Consider the following 17,406-nt stretch of genomic DNA (forward strand, 5'->3'; position numbering starts at 1 on the left):
CGTCCGGGAAGGAGGAGAAGATGAGGATACCAAAGAAATCGATGCTACCTTAGCATGAGAAGCCGACAAAGGCACAATGGAAGGCAGAACCCCAAAATAAATGGGAAGAGCAACGCCGGCTACCCTCACCGGAGTGGAAGAAGGAACCAAAACAGGGGGAGGGGGCACAGTTGGAGGCTTCTTTATATGAGGAAGCTCTGAGTCATCATTTCGGACAAGCTTTCGAGGAACGACTGCTGATTCACCAAGAAGAGGGGCGGAAAAAGCAGTGGAGCTACCTACCGAAGCCAACATAAGAAAAATCAGGAAAAAAAAAACAACAACACAGCAAGAAATGTACCAGTAGAAGGAACAATGACCGGAAGAGCATCGGTCATGGAGTGGCACGCCTCCATAGATACTTGCTGATAAAATCAGCATAGGACCGAGACCCCTCGACATAGGTGGTACCCATACGTTCCATTAATGCCTGTTCTTTTGCCGGTGTCGCCAGCGGATCTCGGGGGTTCATATGCGAACGCCAGGAGGCGGATCCAAAGGATCGGGAAGGGTGAGAAATAAGAACAAACATGTTGTTCTACATCTTGAACGAGTCCAGAATATCACTAAACATCTTTAACCCGGAACAGAAACCAAGGTAATGAATGGCCAATCCTTACGGCGGTAAGGAGATTTCATCCAGTAATGGATGCGGGCTAGGGTCAGGCGCTCACCATGGAGATGATAGAGTGACTTGAGATATATGAATTGACGAATAGTGTTGGGGTGCAGTTGAGACAAAGCAATACCCTAGTTGTCCAAAAAACAGAGCAGCAGTGTATCAAAAGAAAAGCAAAGACCAGCCGGCAATTTTTCTTTAAAAAGAAACGATTGACTAGGAGAAAGACGAGAGGATGCAAATTGACCATCACTTGGAACATCTAGAAGAAATTTGTTAGGGATGCCATAAGTCTCCCGCAACGAAACCAGTGACTCTTAAGTCAAAGAGCAAGACTACTTCTTTAAAGAAGCGACGACCTTCGAGTAATCTTCAGCCATGATCAAAGAAGAAAAAAGAAAGGAAATTCAACAAGAAAGCAAGGAAGGAGAAGAAGAAGACGAAAGCATAAACAGTGGCAGATCCAAAAAATTTATATGGTGGGGTCCACATATATTTAAAATTAAAATATTTATTTAAGTATATCATATTAAAACATAACATTATTCTATAATTTTCCTTGGCAAATTTTTATTTTCTTAAATAGTAGATCATTAAATCGTTATTCCAGTATTAAATATATCATTTTTAATATTTGTTAGTAAATAATTATTCAGCAGTTGATCACTCGTGTAGTTCATAAATCTCTCTTTATTGATTTTATTCATGTTTTTTTTAATTTAAAATGTATATATATCGAGTTAAATAATTAAAAAAATTGATAATTTATTTGATTCGGTTATAAATTAATCATATTATTTTAATAATATCTCATAATGATTCACAAAAAAATATGTGTATATGAACTAAATTAGAAATCGTTCAATAAAACTTAAATGGAAAATTGAACAAATGTACACTTAAATTTAATTGTAATCAACAAATAAAGTAAATTTGTACAATTTTAAAATGTATATTTATAGTTTATAAATAAAAAAATATTTATGTACTTTAGTGAATTTTTCTCTAACTATTTAGAATATTAATTTGTGCCTAATAATTTTTATTTTATATGATACTAATGTCATTTTTCAATTTAGATGTCCCTAGAAAAACTTTAAACTTTTAAAAGAATTCATAATTTTTTCTTCAATTTTCAAAATATATGTTTAAATAAATAATGAATAAATGAGTAGAAAAGTAAATTTGATTATTTATGGTTTGAAATTGATAAAAATTCTATAAATCTCTACTCAAGGTTTTTTTATTAAACTTTATGGGTGTATTAGCAAATTTAACAAAATATAATAGGTAGTAATCTATTTTTAATGAAAAAAGGGTGGGGTCCATGGATCTACCCTTGTAAGTGTGCATCTGCCTCTAAGCAGAAAGACAATGAGAATAAAAAAAAGAGACAATTTAGGCGAATTCTTTTTAAAAAAGTGAAATCAAACGACGGCATAACACGAAAGGATGCAAGACGCATTAATTGCACCATAGCATGCTGTTTGAAAGGCACAAATATATAGAGGAGGGGAAAGCCGGCCGACGGCCTGACCCACTAAAATCTACTTTGCAATATAAAAATAAATATTTATAGGAACCGGGAATGGAGGGGGGAGATTAATGATGGAATGAGACTACAAACCCAACAAAGCACACAAATACCACATCACCCAAAAGAAACAATGAATACACGCTCACCTATGAATAAGATAGTCCCAAGCCACCAAAGAAGATCCAGATTTTATCAGCACATCTAGAGATACCATATAATCATATAACTAGAGCCGAAGCTCATACCTTCCATCTGAACCTATACTAGAAACCACAATAATTCTTTATAAAATTCCCACATTTATCAATGTGCTTTTAGCAACAAGGCAAACATGTGTTGTTGTTAGTTTTCACTATATATAAATTATATGCATCATTTTCTAGAAAAATGTCAGTTATTTTTTTCTTAACAAGTTTAATTTTAGTATCATAAATTATAAATAAATTAAGGGTTAATGTCATAAAAATTCACCTACTTTACATGTTTTTTCATTTTAATCACGTAGTTTAAATTTTCTCATTTTCATGCACGAACTACCACTTTTTCTCAAATTCATGCACGGTGTTGAGGTGTCACGACTCCATTGATGTAATTCGCTGAGGTGGAGTTCATTTTACACTAATGAATGAGTGCCACCTCAGCGCCGTGCATGAATTTGAGAAAAAGTGGTAGTTCGTGCATGAAAATGAGAAAATTTAAACTGCGTGATTAAAATGAAAAAACGTGTAAAGTTCGTGATTTTTTTTGACATTAACCCATAAATTAATTTAAGTAATTTTTAAAAAAAAAAATTGTAATCAAATAATTAAAAAGTATAGTTTACATTAACTTTATATTAAATTTATATTAAATTTACATGTAGTTAATTCTGAGTTTACATTAAATTTATTTTTATAATATTATCAATTAATATTTATTGTTGTACATTAATATATTGTTTATGCTTATTTATTCACATTTTGCATGCAGAGATTGAGTTTAATATAATTTCAAGTTTATATGGGATTGATAACAAATTATATTAACTAATATTTGAATAAAAAAATTCATCAAAGATAATTAAAATATTTAACATGAACAAAAAACTATATATATTTCGTTATGATTATTTTATTTAAAAAATGTTACTTTAGATTTATGAAGAAAAAAATTTATATTTTATATCAAGTTGACAATAAATTGATTCAATAAACACACAAAAACTAATAATTGTATATTATAGGGTTTACAATGAGTCAATTCATGACTATAAAAACACATGATAAATTAATTAATATTTTTTGAAATCTAAAATTGACATAAGTTGTTTCATGTTTAGAAAACACGTGCTAAATCTATATATATGTAGTTAACATATAAAGTTGGTAAAACGTTGACTCGTCGTTACATAAACACATGATAAAATAATAAATATTTATTTAAAATATATAGTTGACAGTAAGTGAATTCATTGTTACATAAACAATTGATTAACTAGTAAAATATATTTTCAAAATATAAAGTTCACAATGGGTTAATTCATGGTTACGACAACGCATTATAAACTAATAAATGTTTATTTAAAATTTAAAGTGAACAATGAGTTGATTCATGTTTACATGGAAAGTTGACAATGAGTCAATTAATGGTTACAAAAACACATGATAAACTAGTATATTTATATTTAAAATCTAAATTTCACTAAAAGTCGATCCATGACTATATAAACCCTTGATAAAATAATAAGGATTAATTTCATAAAAATTCACGACCTTTGCACGTAGTTTTATATTAATCACGACTTTTAAAAGGTGGCGTTTAAATACACGACCGTTCATTTTATTTCAAATCTATCAATAAAGTAAAATCTGGTGTATTTTTTAAGACAAAAAATTCATAATCCTACATAATCTAATCAAAAGATAATAAAATTTGGTGTCGAGTTATAATTTGGGTGTTTAATTAATGGTTTAGTGAAGAACTTAGTCAACAAAAATACATTAAAATGATGAATTTGAAACAAAATGAAAGGTCGTGTATTTAAACGCCACCTTTTAAAAGTCGTGATTAAAATGAAACTACGTGCAAAGATCGTGATTTTTTATGTAATTAACCCAAATAATAAATGTATATTTAAAATCTAAAGTTGAGAACAAGTGGTTACATAAATTTTAAATTTTTTAACTTTAATTTTTTTTAATATTTTAAATTTCAATCAAATTATTTCAAGCAAACAAAATTAATCTTAAATTTATAATCGGTGTATAAAAAAATTGCTTTAAGTTTATAATCGGTGTATAAAAAAATTGCTTTAAGTTTATATACAATTTTTTTTTATATTACGTTTATATTTATTTTACATACAATCATATACATTATTAAAGAGTACATGTACATATAATAAAAAGTAAATAATGACAACAAACAGGTCTTATCTTAGTTGTGAGGCACATGGCCAATAAATGAGAGGTCCTAAGTGCGAACCTCACTAAGAGTAAATGATATTTTATTTAATTATTTAAATATCTGACAACTAGAGTTGACCGTTGACCGACTCTTGTTGACTGTTGGCCGACCACCGTCCGGCGGCCGGACCAACAACTCCTAGCTAGATCAATTCCCGATTGGGCGGACCATTTTTGGTTCAACAGTCACCTTATCCTTTACTTATTAACTATTGATAAGGGGTCAAATAGGCAAGTGAGCGTTGACCTAGTTGACAACGCTCACATTGCATTTCTCTGAGGGAATGGATTCGACCCACCCCTCAGACAGCCAGTGGACTGATTAGAAAATGAATACTAACACTAACACCTAACATCTAACGTAGTGTAATTCTATCTTCGACAAAAAAAGGGTCAAATAGATCTAAAAATGTTTTGAAGTATAAATGAAAAGTTGAAAAATTCAATTGGGGGATTTTTGCACTAATGTTTTTTTTAGTCACTAACATATATTTTTGTAAAATATGAGTCATCTATTTGTATTATCTTTAGTTTTACTTTTTCTAGATTCTGTGTACTTGACTTTCATGATCTCAACTATTCCAACATTTATGGTTGTTTTTTTTTTGGTAAAATGTACCAAAAGAGATATACCAACTATTTACACATGAAGGCTCACAGCTGAAAACCAGCAGCCCAACAACTCAAAAACAAAAACAGCAATTAAGCTAATCTACTCCAGTTCTGATACAGAACAGCAAAACTATCAGAGCTATTCCTCTTGGTATACAATTTCAACAAAATATCTCTTCTAATCCAGGTCTTGATCACCCCTGCATTCACTCTTTCATTTGTAAAAATTATACTATTCCTACCTCTCCAAACATTGTAGATAGAACAAATGAAAGCCAATCTTCTCACCTTTGCTAACAAACATTTTCCAGCTGTTTTCTTGCTATACCAAGACCATTCACGTCTCCAGTTACTCCAGTCCCTATTTATGAAGCAAGCTTTCATAACATCAGTGATCACACTTCTCATCTCAGTACACTCAAAAAATAAGTGCTCTACAGATTCCACAGCACTGTTACAGAAAACACATTCATCCTTATCAATACATCCCCATCTTTTGAGTTTGTCTCTTGTCTTCAATCTCTTCTTCACTGCAAGCCACGCTATGAAGCTTTTTCTAGGGATACAGCCAGGGTTCCATATTACTCTCCACCACGTAACTTTAGGATATTTCATTATGAAATGGTCCCAAGCGTTCTTGATTTCCTGCATATGTCAAATGCTTAGCAGTCCAATGAGTGATCCTCCTGGTGATCCTCTCAATTAAAATGCTGCAATCCTCCTTAGTTAACCTCTTGCTAATGAGGGGAACTCCAAGATACTTAATAGGTAGGCTACCTTCAGAAAATCTCAACAAGCTCAACATATCAGTTTTGATGTTTGCATCCACTCCACAAAAGTAAACACAACTCTTATCAGAGTTCACTTGAAGCCCAGAGGTTTTATGGAATCTTTCCAAGATACCAGCAACTCTACTAACACTCCTTAAGTTCCCTTTACAGAATATAAAGAGATCATCTGCAAAACACATATGGTTTATCTTCAAATTCTTGCAACCTGAGTGGTAGTCAAAGTCATTGTCATCTAGCTGATTTAAGGATCTGGATAAGAACTCCATGACCAGGACAAAAAGGAGAGGGGACATAGGGTCCCCTTGCCTGATTCCACAAGCTCCTCTAAAAAAACCCTCAGGGCAGCCATTAATCATAATTGAGTACACAGGGGACCTCATACAAGCCATAACCCAATTAATGAATTGACTAGGAAACCTTAAGCTCAATAAAACCTCCTCAATACAATCCCAGCTAATGGAATCATATGCTTTTCTGATATCAATCTTCATAGCACAATCACCTCCACCTCTACTTCTATGGTAATTATGGACTAATTCATGAGCCAATAAGATGTTGTCAGCAATCTTCCTTCCAGGAACAAATGCAGACTGAGCCTTATCAATAAGGTATCCTAAAACCCTGCTAAGCCTTGCTGAAATTATCTTAGTAATACACTTGTAAAGGACATTACAGCAAGAGATGGGTCTATAATCACTAATATTCTCAGCATTCTCTATTTTGGGGATAATGGTAATGATTGTAGCATTCAACTTCTTAAGCAAAATCCCAGTCTCAAAGATATCAATAACAGCTTCACTCACATCTTTCCCAATAATATCCCAACTCTTTTAAAAAAAATAAACTGCTATAACCATCAGGGCCAAGGGCTTTTTCACTATTAATGTTGAACGTTGCATCTCTAACCTCCTTCTCAGTGACAGGACTGCAAAGCAAAATCTTATCTTGATCCTTAACATAATTCCCATTAGCTATAATATCACTATCAACACTCAACTATCTAGTTTTATAGCTCCCAAAAAGCCCTTTATAGTAATCAACAATACTATTAATAATAACATTCTGGTCAGAACAAACAGTGTTATTAATGGTTAGGTGAGTGATCCTATTGCTAGAGTTCCTCTGCTTCAAGTTTTTGTGAAAAAATGAAGTGTTTTGATCCCCTAGCTCTATCCACTGGACCGTTGATCTTTGCTTGTAAAAGCTCTCCTCCCACCTTAAACACTTCTTAAAGTGAATGGCAATTGCTTGCTCCTCATCCAGGAGATCCGGATTCATAGGATCATATTGAATATTGCTCTGGATATTCTCTAACAAGGATCTCAACTCTTTCACCTTATTAGAAACGCCACTATAGCATGTTCTATTCAGCTTCCTAAACTCAAACTTCAAGTTTTTAAGTTTATGAACAATTTTAAACATCTTAAAACCCTGCATAGGTTTACTCCAAACACTTCTCACAATGTCTAAAAATATGTCATTTTCAGCCCACATATTAAAAAATCTAAAGGGTCTCACTCTAGTACACCTCACATCATTAAACTTAACAATCAGAGCAGCATGATCAGAAATACCTTGGGGAAGGATTCTAGCCTCTAAGCCCTCAAAAGAGTTGATCCAAAATTCATTCACAAGAACTCTGTCTAGCTTCCTCCAAACTCGATTGCTTCCACCTTGGTTGTTAGTCCAAGTGAACAGGCTACCACTCCATTTTAACTCTAGCAAATTTGCCTCATGAATGCAGTTCTGAAAGTCAACACTTGCAGACGAGCTAATCAAATTGACACCACATCTATCACTCTCCCTCAAGATAGCATTGAAGTCACCCATTAACACCCAAGGGGTTTGGTTATTAATAGAAGCCTCATAGATATCCTTCCACAAATTCTTTCTACTAACAATATCATTAGCACTATAGATAAAGGTACATAAAAACCTTCTATCCTCCATACTAACCCTGCAATGCATCATCTGGTCACTTTTCTTTATAACATCAATCTGGACACTATCAACTTTGTAAAGAATCCAGATTCTGCCTAAATCACCATGTTCATAATTACTAATCATACTCCATCCATGCAAATTGAACTTCCTCCACACTTTATCCATGTTAACTTTCCTCACTCTAGTTTCTACCACAGCAATGAGAGACAGATGATTTTTGACTATCAACTTTTTTATCTCACACTGCTTAATGGGGTCATTCAGACCCCTAATATTCCACACTCCTATCATTTACCCCTATCGGGGGGTATGAAGTTATCCCTCTGCCTACTGTCTCCAATATTGCCAACCTTCAAAATACTCTGCTTATCCATTATCATCCCTAAGCTGCTGCTTACTCCTCTTGTTTCAACTGTAACAGGCAGTTTGTTTTTCCCTTTTAAAGTAGTAATGTTTTTCCCTCCTACTTTACTCTGACTCCCTTATATTTTCTTCTTTTGCTCTTCTACCATACTCTTCTCAGGTTTCTCCACTTCCTTTACAACAGAATCAACAACCGTTTTACCAGTCCCAGCAACATCAATAACTTTGGGAATCCATGTCTTCTGCACTGGATTTTCATTACACGCCCCATAGGTATGCCCAAGAGTTTTGCATTTGCTGCAAGCCTGAGGTTTCCATTCGTAGCTCACTTTCTGTTTAATTTGTTCCCCCATCTCATCCTCTAGAATAATCTCCATAGGATATTCCCCAAAAACATCCATCTCCACTAAAATTCCGGCATAAGATAATCTCGAAAGATTATTAGTACATTGATCAGTAAACATCGGTCTTTCACACATACTAGCAATTTTCCCCAGCATGTCTGGGGTCCAGAAGTCCCATGAAAGCTCAGGGAGCTGGATCCAAACAGGAACCCTCAACAACTCATCCACCTTAAACTTCATTCTCTTCCTCCATTCATTCACCACCACAGGCCTTTTATCAGAGAAGATAGGACCATCTGATAGAGCTCTCATTTTTCCTTCATCACAATCAAAATGGAGCAAGAACATTCTAGAGTTAATCTGAATTACCTCTTGAAGTCCATGACTCCTCCATCTATTCATCAAGAATCCTTTCAATCTGAAGAAACCTGGTTCTGAACCAATAACTGAACAAATCAACGAGTCCTTCCATTTATCTCCTTGTTCATCTACCTCCTTAGAATGGAATTTTACCACTCTTTTCCCATTACTCACCGCCGGAGGATGATATTGCAATCTGGCTCCATTATCCCTCGTTCTATTATCGACAAATAGAGATCTCCATGTTTTAGCCTCAACCTTATGGTCTTCCTCAACTTCTTCTTCCTCATTCACTAGAGTAAATCTAGTAGCTGAGTTCTTCTGAGGATTAACCTTCAAACTTTTCTCACTCACTACAGATTTAACGCTTTCCACATCCTCTCTATTCACATCATACTCCTTATCATTTGCATCATTCCTCTAAAAGTTTGTCAGATCTACCCCCGATTCATTTCCCTTACTAGTTTCACCTTCTTCCCAATCTTCCTTTTCAATAACTTCTTAAACAATCTGTAACTTCAGATTCGAAACTTGCTTTGGCGTTGTGTAGCTAGGTTTCTTAGCTTTCCTTCCCATAGTGAGAGACGGCGTAGGTTAGCAAGAGAGCTTACCGAGCACCGAGAGGAAAGAGAGAGAAAACCAGCATTAACATTTATGCTTGTTATTTGGCCTAATTATCAAAAAAAATAAAAATTGTCAAAAATAGTCTACTCTAATTATTAGTGGGGTTAGCAGGAGTTAATGTGAGACATTTCTGAACTTTCACATATGTAGTGCCAATTTTTTTGTTTAATAAAAATAATTTTAAATTTGCGCATATCCTTCAATTTTAGCATTATTCAAATTTAACCAAATCTATTATTACACTTCAATTTTTAATTTTTTTTTAAATAGCGACTTGGTAAACTTTTAAGCCTAATAGATAATGTAACATGCATCTAACTTTTTATACAAAAAAAGTATGAGTCAATAAATAAATAATTATTTGCTAATCAAATCAAAATTTATGCTACTATTTTCTTTTCGAGAGTCACTTTTTATTGAATCAATTTTTTTATTATATAGAACCTTTGATTTATCAATATTTTCTTTTCATTTCAACCAGTATTTTAAAAATTGGAAAGAAATATTTAGTTCAATCGGTTCGGCCGTAAACCAGTTTCCAATTAGGTTTGCTTCAACTAAAAATGTTAAAAATCATGGTTCAACCTCTTTCAACCAATAAAATATCATATGATATGGTGAACTATTAAATTATAAAAACTATAGAATTTCCAAAAACAATATTATGCTATTCTTTTTCAAAACTAAAAAAACTCATATATAGGTCTAAATATATTTTTATTATTCTAAGAGTGACAATTTATATATATTATATAATTAGATAAAATAATAATATATTCATTTTTATTCAAACAATTTAATAGATGATTAAATTGGTTAAACCGTAAATCGGTGGCTACACTTGTTTGGTTATTAGTTTGATATTTTAAATATTTTTTTAACTATTCATGCACCACATTTTTTAAAAGAAAAAAAATTGCTTTCCATGCCTTTTTCAAAAATATAATTAAAGTTTAGTCTTATTTTTGTTAAATGTGAAAGTTTATGCTAAAATTGAACTATACTTGATAGTTGGGATTATTTTGACAATTAGACCCTTATTATGTTATGTGCGTTTTTTTTATGTAATTCGTGAAGATAAAGGTTTATGGGAGGAATACAATTCACAATCTTGGTAAAATGTTGCCGAGCATTTATATTATTTGAATAATAGTTCGTTAGTCTCTTTTTTTAAATCTCCGTAGTGGTCTATTAATTTTCATTAACAATAAATGACTGTTTATTTTATTTCATTTTATCAAATACTTTTAATTCTTTTAAAAGCAAACATTACAAAATGATTTCTTTCAAAATCAAAAGCGGTTTCATTTTTAAACTTGTTTCTCTAATATTTTTATACATATAAAGCAGATTCCTTTAAATAAAGCAAAGAAAGTCATATGCATCGTAAATAAAACGCGACCCTCTCACTAGCAATTTTCTTTTCCATATACATTCATCACAACCTAATATAGTAAAATTGGAATATTAGATGTCTTATTAAAAAAACCTATCTTGAATTTGACTTTGCAAACTCGAAAAATATTGATTTATGAAGTAAAAAGAAACACAGAGAAAAAAGAACTAAGATTTGATGAGAATATAATAAAAGGGAGTAGATCATCTCTACTTAAAGACTTCTTGACCGACATTTTATGAATAACCACACATACAAAGAGAAAAGGAATAATAAGGGGATGCCTTATGTTTTAATTAAGTATTATCTATATCTTAAATGTTCAAAAAATCAAGATTTGATGCGTATCATCTTTTTTTTTTTGGCTTAATGGCGTAAAAAATCACAAAATTTAGTGTGTTTTGCAAATTTAACATAAATTTTCAATTTTGGCAAATTAATACATCAACTTTTAATTTTTTATAATTTTAGCACCGATCAATTTTCTATCAGAAAAATGTTGATGTGGACGCCGGAACACTGATTATTCTGGTGTACACATCATCATTTTTCTCTAATTTTCTGAAAGAAAATTGATCGGTGCTAGAATTGCAAAAAATTGAAAGTTAGTGTATTAATTCTCTCTATTTTTCACATAATTTTAGAATAATTTTTTTTTAGACCTCTTCTACTACCACCAATAGTCTTTTCCACCAGCACGCCGCCAGACTACTTCTATTCTTCGGGACTCTTCTTTGTCTGAGTTGACACAGAGAAAGAAGATGGTTCTTCTTCGTCTTGGTTGAACCCAGACAAAAAAAATGAAGAATCTTCTACGTATAGGTAACCTAGACGAAAAACTCTTCGTGTGGGTTCAACCCAGACGAAAAAGATCTTCATCTGGGTTGAACCCACACGAAGAAAAAGGTCTGGTAGGGAGGTGCGACGGCAGGGAGATGGTCCGGTGGCGGGCTGATTGGAGGCTAGTGGTGGTTCGTTTTTGTTCAGTGTGTAAACTTCTTAAACCAAATCAAATACCCAATTAAGTTGGAAACCAACTTTTACTTGTTTTGTTTATAGTTAATTCTCTTTGATGAACTGAAATTTTGATTTCATTCGGTTTAGTACGGATGGCTCACTGGTTTAAAACATAATAACTTAAATCTTGTGGTCGAGAACCAGTCCTAGAACCGGTTTCCAAAGATGTAGCCGACCATCAAAGCCGGTTTGACAACCTGCTTCATAACATGGGCAAGTTATGAACCATGATGACCTGCCAAATATGGCTTCACAACATGTTTCACAACCTGCTCCACAGCATGTGTCGATTGTGAACCATGTTGTAGAGTAAGTTGTGAACCATTTTTGATAGTCTGTCCTATAAGAGCCATATGTTTAACTACTATCAAAAATGGATCAAAAATTCAAAAAACTTTACTTAAATTAATGGTCATATATAACAAAAAAATTAAAGTAAAATATACCAAGTTCTTTAGTCTAAAAATTGAATATTTACATACCACTCTACTTCATCAGTTTAATATAATATGTATATTTAGCTTTTAAATTTATAAAGAACGAATAAATAATTAGGGTTTCATGATATATTAGATCAGTATTCGTGAGAGGAGAAAAGAGAAGTGAGAGAGCGGATTCGTAAGTATGAAGAAGAGAGAGGCAGTGAAAAATAAGGGAAAAATTAGGGTTAGGGGATATGAAGAGGGTATTTTATGTATTTTCACTAACATTCTTAACGACGTCGTTACATATTTGGTTTTTTCAGTTGGGTTAACGTGATCAAATACCAAAACTCTAGAATTTGAGATTTTTAAAATCTCTAAACCAAATCACTATATGCAAATTATTATAACCACTCGACTCCAATTTTTGGTCTGTATTGATTCTGTTTTATGATTTGGTTCGGTTTTTGCTCATTCTAGTGGTAGTGGTGGTGATAGAATGAAATTTTATGCAAAGTTGAGGGAGTTAATTGAGCCTATATTTTGAATGATCTGACATTATAACATGTGATGTTGTCACGACCAGAATTCAGTGATCGTGACCAGCGCTAGAGTATGGGTATGGCTGTACCGAAATCCATAGCTAACCTCGCGGATAACCACACAAACATATAAACCTGCAAGAAATCCACTGCTCGGGGGCAACCGAGACTACAACCTAAGTCTAGCAGTTTATATAAATAATACATAACCAAAGGCTCGGCTCAAATCCGAGACTACAACAGTATGTCATATTATAAATACTTGAATCCAAAGTAAACATGCCAACATATATAAGTTATAACAGCCAGACCAATCTGGCAAACAACAACAATAAATGTAAAGACACACTAATACTACTGCGGTCTAAGAGTTTTAAATAAGTTGATATCTTTATTCAATACAAAAATAAACCTCCGAGGAAATCAACAAAGATGGATGTCCAACACGCTCAAAATCATAAACCTGAAAATAGGGGATAGCAACGGGGATAAATATGCTGAGATGAGTTCATACGACTATTTACATTTATTCAGTAAAAGCTATAAAAACTAAAAACACTTTTATACTAATATATAACATTATGGAAATATTGTATTGAAATGATCCCAACGTAAGTGTGACGTATCACACTGAATCCCAGAATGGACAGGAACAAATCCTCGTCAATTCCCAGCGTAAGCAAGACATTTGCCGATCCTAGAGTACTTACGGGTGCACAGAGTCTTGATACAAGCTTATCGAGTAGCCCGTTCCAATCCAGATCCATAATGTCTTAAAACAAGTTCGTAAACATTTATATATATATATATATATATATATATATATATATATATATATATATATATTAAAATACACAGTTTACTTAATAAAGCGGTAAATAGCGATATAAACTCACTGCTTGCGGATCACGTGAAAAACCTGGCAAGCACTAAACCTGTTTCGAATCCGAAGCACGAACAGTCGCAAGTCTAAGAACAAGGCATAAAACATAATTAAAATCATCCCCTAACTCTAGAGATTACTAGATACCACGTAGGACTAGCACAAATATCAACCAATCCAAAGTACACACCATCATAATGTCACTACACATATTTAGCTAAAATACCAAAGCATAAACCAACATGGAGTAATAATACTTACTCAGACCATAACCAGAGCCATACAATAAGTTAAGTCAAATTGAGTTCCCAATTTGAAAACATAATTGGATAGCCATTTTAAATAACTTAGTTTAAAATCCCTAAGTGGTGAGTCAGGCAAGTTATCATAACTATCAAGCTAAACCTCACATGTCAGGCGATCTGTCACGACCCATTTTCATGAATCGTGACCGGCGCTAGGGTATGGGTATGGTTGTACCAAAACCCGTAGCAAGCCTTGCGGATAACAGATAAATATCATAAACAAAAATGTACCTGCATACACATGCTCGGGGGCAACCGAGACTCCAACCTCGTCTAGCAGTACATATAAGCAACATATATTAAAAGCATACTTAATTTCAATTTAAACTCCAACAACATGGCGATTAATATATAATACCATAAACAATGTAATCATGCCAAAACTGATAAACATAATAGTCGGACCAATCCAACAAACAATAGTCTAAAATGTAAACGTAGACTATAACATAAATAAACTGATACTACTACTGTGGTCTAAGAGTTTAAAATAGTTCGACTCTTTCATTCTGAAAATAAAATAAAAACCTCAGAGAATAAAGAAACGGAGATCGACCAATGCTCAAATCATAAACCTGAAAAATTTGGGAAAATTTCATTATGGATTATCAATGAAATGGGCTACTCGATAAATATCATAAACCTCAGAGAATAAAGAAACGGGTTCAGATTTACTGAGTAGAGTTTATATAACAATTTACATTTATTAAGTTGAAAACCTTTAACACGTTTAATAAAAAAATTTCATTATGGATTATCAATAAAACCCTAAACCACAATTCTAAATCCATTGTCGTGTCAGTGAGACGTATCTCAATAACCGATCCCCGATTATCACTTAATAAATAGTGAGCCCAGGAGACGTATCTTCCACCGGTGCCCTCTCTAAGGTGAGACGTATCTCAAACCTACCTCAATACCATAATCATTACCGGTGTGCACGCAGTCCCGATGATGCCCACCGAGTAGCACGTTCCAAATCAAATCTACAATGCCGAAAAACAATTCAAAAGGTGCTTATATGTATATATATATATATATATATATAAAAAAAACATAACATTTGCTTAATAAAAGAGGTAAATAGAGATATAAACTCACTGCTTGCTAAATCCACGTGGTCCTGACAAGTACCTAACTCTGGTTCGCCTTTGAAGTACGAACAGTCGACGGGTCTAAATAAAATATTAAAATCATAATTAAAATCAGACCTAACTCTAAACAATACTAGACACCACATAGGACTAGCACAACACAATACCAAGCCACATTTAATAAACACTTATATTAAATGCATTCCAAAAATAACCCAAGTTATAGATACAAATCATATAAACATATTTAGAATGATTCGTAAAATAATTTAAATAAACCCAAGTTAGAATCCATATAAGTGAGTCAGCCGAGTTATTAAAAACTACCAAGCTTCTTCCCACTTGCTGGGCAACCACAGTCTTACCCAAACCAAATTAATAAACCCGATTTTATAAATTAAAATACTTAATAAAATAATTGTCCATTTTAAAAAAATAAAATTCAATATCTTCAAATCCATGTAACCCGAGTTACAATCAAAACTTAACCATTTTTAGTTTAATAAAGTTTAGGGACTAAATTGTACTTTAGCCAATTTAATTTTCGAAATTAAATTTAATTACTAATTTTCAATTTACTAAATTATAAATCACATAAAAGTCCAAAAGTTATCATATTGATAAAAACTTAACTTAAATAAGTTTTTAGAAACTTTTAGGGGCTAAACTGTAAATTAGCCAAATTGACATTTCCATTAAAAATAAAATGTTTAACGTACTCAAATTGTCTATTTAAAATTGAAACAAAAATCAAAAGTTAAAAACAAACAACTATGATTCAATTGATTTAAACTAACAACTTTAGTGACCATTTTGGCCAGTTAGCTATCTTCTCCCTTTATGAATGAAAACCAACACAGAGCCATTAATTTGATAACAAATTTCAAAAGAACCATTCCCTCCATCTTTGTTCCAACAATTACAGTAGGTAATTATTATGAACCTATCATTCTCAAACTAACAATAACAATTTCAAGTCATAACCTACTGTCATTACAAATCAAACCATTTAACCCTAATCATAGAGGAATCAAACAAGCAATAAGAATTTCAGTCACGGCAGCCAACATTCAGCAAGACTCAAGAACATAACATCGATATAACATTTACATGGCGGAATCGAAACTGCGATAAAACGATCTAAAACTTAAGCCAAGATTTAACTACAACCTCTGTAACACGATTTGCACGAAGAATGACAGTAGCAACTTAATAACATGAACTGCAGCAACAATCCAAAGAATGGCAGCAAGTTACATTAGAAACGACGAAACGAAACGGCAATGAACGGAGTAATCTTTACGTACCTTTATCGATTCCAATATGTGAGATTTGAAGAGATCGTTGAGTCGATGCGAACCGTCAAAGAACAAACGAATTTAAGCCCAACAATGAGATACTAAATCAAGAACCGTATTTGACGATAATGCGTCGAATGAACGAAACTAATACGATACTTACCGAGCTTGAATTGAATGGAGCTTGGATAGAGTTTAATGAAGTTTCAGATTTGTTTAAGGGAGTGTGACTGATAGGTTTTGATTCAAAACGAGAGAAATTTCTTTTTAGGTTAAGAAAAGGAAGAAACGTGATGCAAAAGATGTTTATATAGGAGAGGAATGAAATGAAATGTTACTGCTATAAGTTTATGCTTCAAAAGGAAAACAAATGGGCCTTTTAATAAATCATGGCCATAAACAATATTAGTGGTGGGCTTTTCACGTGGACTTGCATGAGTTTCATGCAATGGTAATATACTCTTATTTTCCTTTTTTTTTCTTTTAAAATTTTAATAATACAAACCAACCACGAACCGAATCAACGAACGACTAAAACAAAATTTAATAAAAATATATAATAATAATAATAGTAAATTATTTAAAATTTGACGGAATGCAAAAAAATTAAAATTAAAATTTAAAAAGAAAATATTTCAAAAATACGGGATATTACATTCTCCCCAACTTATTAAAAATTCGCCCTCGAATTTAAAATGCAAATATCAAAACTTAACAACACATAAGGCACACAAAATCCAACAACGATAGCGCATAATAAACGATACACGTA

This window comes from Mercurialis annua, linkage group LG1-X, assembly GCF_937616625.2.
Source record: "Mercurialis annua linkage group LG1-X, ddMerAnnu1.2, whole genome shotgun sequence".
Lineage (NCBI taxonomy): Eukaryota > Viridiplantae > Streptophyta > Magnoliopsida > Malpighiales > Euphorbiaceae > Mercurialis > Mercurialis annua.